The sequence below is a fragment of the Narcine bancroftii genome, chromosome 2, assembly GCF_036971445.1.
Source record: "Narcine bancroftii isolate sNarBan1 chromosome 2, sNarBan1.hap1, whole genome shotgun sequence".
Taxonomy (NCBI): Eukaryota; Metazoa; Chordata; class Chondrichthyes; order Torpediniformes; family Narcinidae; genus Narcine; species Narcine bancroftii.
In genome coordinates, this window is record NC_091470.1 from 205,101,888 (window position 1) to 205,107,546 (window position 5,659).

Below are 5,659 nucleotides of genomic sequence, written 5' to 3' on the forward strand. Positions count from 1 at the left end.
CATCCTGCCTTATTGAATTCATTGGAAATGGTAACGATTTCGGGTATCCATACACACCTCTTTTCACAGATACACTTCAGATGTCGTGATTCCAACATTTGACCCCTTTTTGAACACTGCACCAACGATCAGCCGTCCATTCACACCCACACTCCCCATTCCTTCCTTGTCCATCCATACTTAAATATCAGCGGACACCTCGAGTCTTCTCAAGATTTACCTCCCCCTTTATCTGTTACCTCTCTCTCTAGGAGCCTACCTTTCCGATATATATCCCCCTCTAGACCCCTAATCCTCTCCATCACCCGTCATGCTTCACCGCTTTCCAGCTAACATATACGCAAATGTCTTGTCTAATCGTGTTCACCCTGGACTTTTTATACTGGTTATGTCATCTCTGCCCACCAAGACTCTAGAAAGGGGACCCATCCGAACCAAGGAGAGGAAGCAGTTTCTTGCATTGATGGTGCTCGACCGGCCGAGAAGCTCGAGCAGTTTAAAATGCCTTCTTCTTCAGCACATGCATTTTTATTCCTCGCTGATAAAAAGAGGTGGATGTTCGGAATGAGTAAATATGTTCACGTTGTCGTATTTAAAAGATATCTATAACCCAGAGATTTAGAATTTGAATCCACTAATATCATAATAACGTCTACACCTTTCGGATCTCTTGACGAATTGCAGCAGCATTTTAAAAAGACGAATAAAATGCTGCACACGAAATATCTATATCACCGGAATTGAATTGTTGGACTGCTTTCCACATTCAAATAATGTATGGTGATCAACGGAAATAAAGGCAACAGATGCTGAATCACGTTGGTGCTTCCTTTAATGATGTCTATAAAACGCACGAAGATTTTCTACCATTTATTTGTAAAGTCCCAACAGTGGTTGTAATTGCAAGTGGAGTTAATGACAAAGATATCTATTTAATGTAAAGAAATATTTTACCCCATTTTTCAGCTGTTTCCTGAATGCTCTTTGTGACAATGTGACAATGCACGTGTTGGTACAGGTACTGAGAAATTGCAACATGAACCCATATTGCTGCAGGACACATGTCGGGGTATTCAAGTCTGCGTAAAAATAATTTTGAACTGTCCATATCAAGCCAAATATGGTAAAAGGAATCCACAACAAAATAAAGTTGTTTGACAGAGCGATCAATAAAATCATTGTCTTCTTCCGATTTTCCACCTCCAAATTTCTCTGCAACCCACTATTGTTTCGGAGTCTCCAACGCAATTTATTTACAAATATAATATGACTGATAAAGCATTGAAAAATACAATTGAACTGAAAGGCATCAAAGGTGTCATGATGCGGTTGAACACACGGTATGTCTGGAATAAGGGTGAAGCGACAAATTCAGCATTTGTTTAGCAGTACCATGGAACGCGGTCAATAACATAGAGCGGTTTCTCGGAAAAGTAGCAGGGAGCAACCCTGGCACAGGTTACTATCGGTACCATTACTCTCAGCACAGCCGCCGTTTTCTCGGTGCAATAACCTTCCTTCAGCTTTTGACTACAAATGGCGATAGAGCGATCGAACTTAAAAACAACTGTCAGCCAAACTGAATTGTCCATGACAGGGCTTAGAGTGCATATCGGAGTTATAGGCAAATAACGGGAAAAATGATAGATGTTATTTATTTGATCCAAAGGAACGCCAGACACAACGCCTATTAAATCTGCCATTACCATTCCAGCCAAGTAACGAGTTCTGCATTTGGACAGTCCACATTTTCCACGTGAGAGAATCACAATCACAATTAAATTACGTGAAAGGAGGAGAAAAAAAAAGATAGTTAAATAGATGTCAACGTGACCTGTTTTAATTGGTACATTTGGCCCATCATGTACCCTATCACAATCCATACTTTGTCCGGCAGGTTGGCTGACAATTATTGAGTGTAACGTCATCTGCCTCGGGCTCCGTTTGTCCCCTCGAGATTGCGAGAAGGGGGAACCGGAGCGGCGATTGCACAACATGTACCAGCTGTTGTGAGCGGGACTCTGAGGTCCACAGCTTAACCGATAACAGAAATTCACTTCAGAGTTATTCCTCCGTTGAAATCTGAAAATGCTGGATGCATTAATAATGGGTAGAAAGTGGGGGTCAGAAATCCTGTGTTTCTTCAGGATTGGAGCCTTTATCAAATGGAATCTTAAATATAAATATCAAGCTGGCAAGAGCACATGGAACGGAATGCGAGTGAGCTATTCTCGTTCTTCATGTAAGTATGGGGACGTGAGGGGCTGGTTCCATTTGCCACGTCGGAGGTAAATTGGAAACGTAAAGGACGAGCTGTGGTGTAATTCACAGTTGTAAGATTTCAAGGTTTCTTCGAAGGACTCCAATACATGGACACATTTCTCAGCCTTGCGTTGAAAACCGGTGCAAAGTTAAATGCTGGAACAGAATCAGTTTTTGCACGGACCTTGCTGCTGACATGAATGAATGAACCGTCAGCTGAAGGTTGAATAGAGAACAAAAAAGTAAATATGAGAAGTTCGAAGCTTGAGCATTCTGAAAATGTTTCATCCCGAGACTCATCTTCAATAAGGGCTATCAAAACGATTTTCTGCAGTGCGGCAGCACAATCAGAAGGATGGACATGATGGACAGTTGCCAGTTCCAGTTACGTACCAGGAATCCCCAGCACTGTCAGCAGTGGGAAGTAAATGGAAGAAATGTAGTAGATGGCGTCATATCCCATTTTCTGTGCGAGGTAAAGATCAATGTACAGAAGGTTCAAACGATCAGGTTTAATTGGGATTGTGTCAAAACGCTCTTATGGAAGAAAAACAGAGTCCTCCGAGACCATTGGCGTGACCCTGCCATTTATCGCATCAGGCTTGTCTCATTGATCAAACACGGGAACTATTTTTTCATCCATCGGACAAGGTTGAATGAAAGACAAACATCAGGGGAGACAACGAGCATATGCTTTTCATGTTGTTTGTAACATATTTTAGAAAAAGCTGTTGTATATTTTCCCTGAACCTTGATCAAGAGGGGACGCACATGGGAAGTTTATTGAGATTTTTAGGGGGAGCCAATTCAACTTCAGCCAAACTAGGAGGTTGTGTAATATCTATCCTCCTATTTACAAATATGAATTGTGCAGTCTGATAATAATTCTGAAACTGAGGCAGTTGAAGTCAACCTAGAGCATATTTCTGAGTCCATTTCTGCAAAGCTACCCAAGCTATTTTTCCTTTCCACAGCATTTGCCTTATCGCCGTATACGTTCCAATTTAAGTTTCCAAAAGTACGTGCGCACCCTCGTATTTAAAAAATTTCAATATATCAGTGATTTAGAATTTGAAACCCCGAATATCATAATCACATCTACACCTTTCAGTTCTCGTAACAGATTGCAGCAGTATTTGAACAACTCGAAACTCAATGCCTTACAGCGGTTCATACTCTCTGGGAGAGAGAGAGAGAGAGAGAGAGCGATAGAGAGAGAGAGAAAAAGAGAGAGAGAGAGAGAGAGAGAGAGAGGGGGGGAGAGAGAGAGAGAGAGGAGAGAGACGGGAAAAGATCGGAAGCTCGAGTATCGTTGTACAGCCTCCATTTCACATGGTTCATCATTGGTAGTTGGCGACCGAAATCACATCTCGAAGCATGTATATTTATGCAGAGGTGCTAAACAGCTGTTACAGGAAATAGGCTTATATCACGGAATAATAATATCTTTATTAAAATCTTTGTATATTAGCAGCTTAATTTTATCTAACATGATGCGTCAATCACCACTGTTAATGCACATGACTATATTTACGGCTACCATTTTGGTTCTGTAACCTATCTCGCTCATTTGATGCTGTCGTAAAACACACTGTTTGCCAATTATGTTATTTTCAATGTCAAAGCTGTAATCTCCATCTGTAATCTCTATCTCTCTTTCACAGATCTTTGCAAGCTATGTTTATGAATGTACCAGTTATTCTTTGTTAAGTTTCTTCAACAGATTTCTTCTAACTAAGATTTAAAAATTGAAACACACAGAATATCTTCGTTTTAATTCATCACCCTCATTAACATTCACATTGTTTAAATTCTGCAGCTTCAGGCATTATTCGCCATAAGTGGGTGGGGTGGGGGTTGGGCGGGGGGATTATAACCGACAACGTCCACTCTTTATCTTTATTTCACACCTCTTGGTTTCGTATTTCCTTCCCAGGGAAGTTCTTTTTTTTTAATTGATTACTCCAGCCTAACTAATAGCAATGTCCCCTTTATCTATAAGGTTAAGAAACAGCATCTACCCAATTGCATTTAATGTCACATTCGGTTCTGCCGACCGCACTTTTACACCTGACGACTCGTAGAAATCATGATTTCCCTTCTCTCTGGTGACCCTACACTATGCCAGGAACGTTAATATCGATTGAAATGAGGCAGGTACTATTTCAGGAAGGCGATGATTATGGTAACCTGCTGAAACGCACTGCTAGAAATCTGGGTTGTTGGAATGGTCACCGGAATTGTTTCGGCTGAAAGCGATGGAAAAAAATGAGATCCCTCCTTTCACTTGATCAGTTCGAACCCTGTTCCAAGAGGGATCCTGACGTCAACGCTAATTTTGATAACAAAAGTAACTGATTGGATATCTCGTGTATCCTTTTGCATTCCTTATTTCTCATAGTGTTGAAGATATATTGTTGATCTGGTTAAGTAGGTCTATAGCAGATTCAGGCAACAAGGAGCAAATGAGGTAGGAGACGAGTATATGAAATGTAAGTAAATATTTAAGAAGAACAGTAGGACTGCAAATTATTATTGGAGGCTATTCTGATAGATTGGATATGCACGATGGGACGGCCAAGGGATGATTGTCAGCATGGTGGTATGCGTGGTACATTATGCTTTACGAAACCTATCGAGGTCTTCGAGGAGGTTACCATGAAAGTAGAAGAAAGAAAGGCTGTGGATACTGTTTACATGGACTCTAGTAAGGACTCTAGGAAAGATACCACATGGGAGGTTCAGAGAAAAGGTATCCATGGAATGATTGTAAACCGGATTCGAAATTGGATGAAAGGTAGAAGACAGAGGGAGGTAGATGACGGCTTCTCAGACTGGAGGCCTGCGATTAGTGGTGTTCCTTACGGATCATCGCTGGTGCTATTATTGTTTGTTTTCTCTATCAATGATCTAGATGATAATGTTGTAAATTGGACCGACAAATTGGCTGATGAAATGGATGTTGCCGGGTTTCAGGAGTAGAATTAGGGGGAACAAATAAACAGGTTAGAACTTTATTCCTTAGATAATGAGGGGAGATTAGATAGAGGTTTAGAAAATTATGAGATGTGTCGACAGAGTTAATGCAAGTAGACACTCTCCACTTAGAGAAGGAGAGATAAATACGATAGGACAATGTTTTAGATTGAAGGGGCAAGTTTAGGGGGTTTATAAGTGTGAACATTTTCACTCAAAGGGTCGTGGCAGCTTTGAACATGTTGCCATTGGCGCTGTAATTGAGAATTATTCTTACATTCTTACTTTGAATGAGAGCGGTCTGAATGGTGATGGGACGGTGCAGGGCAGTGGGATGAGAGGTGTGAGGTTTGTGCACAGACAAGAAGGGCCCAATGGCATGTTTTCTGCGCTGTCGTGTTCTGTGGTTCTATGATATATC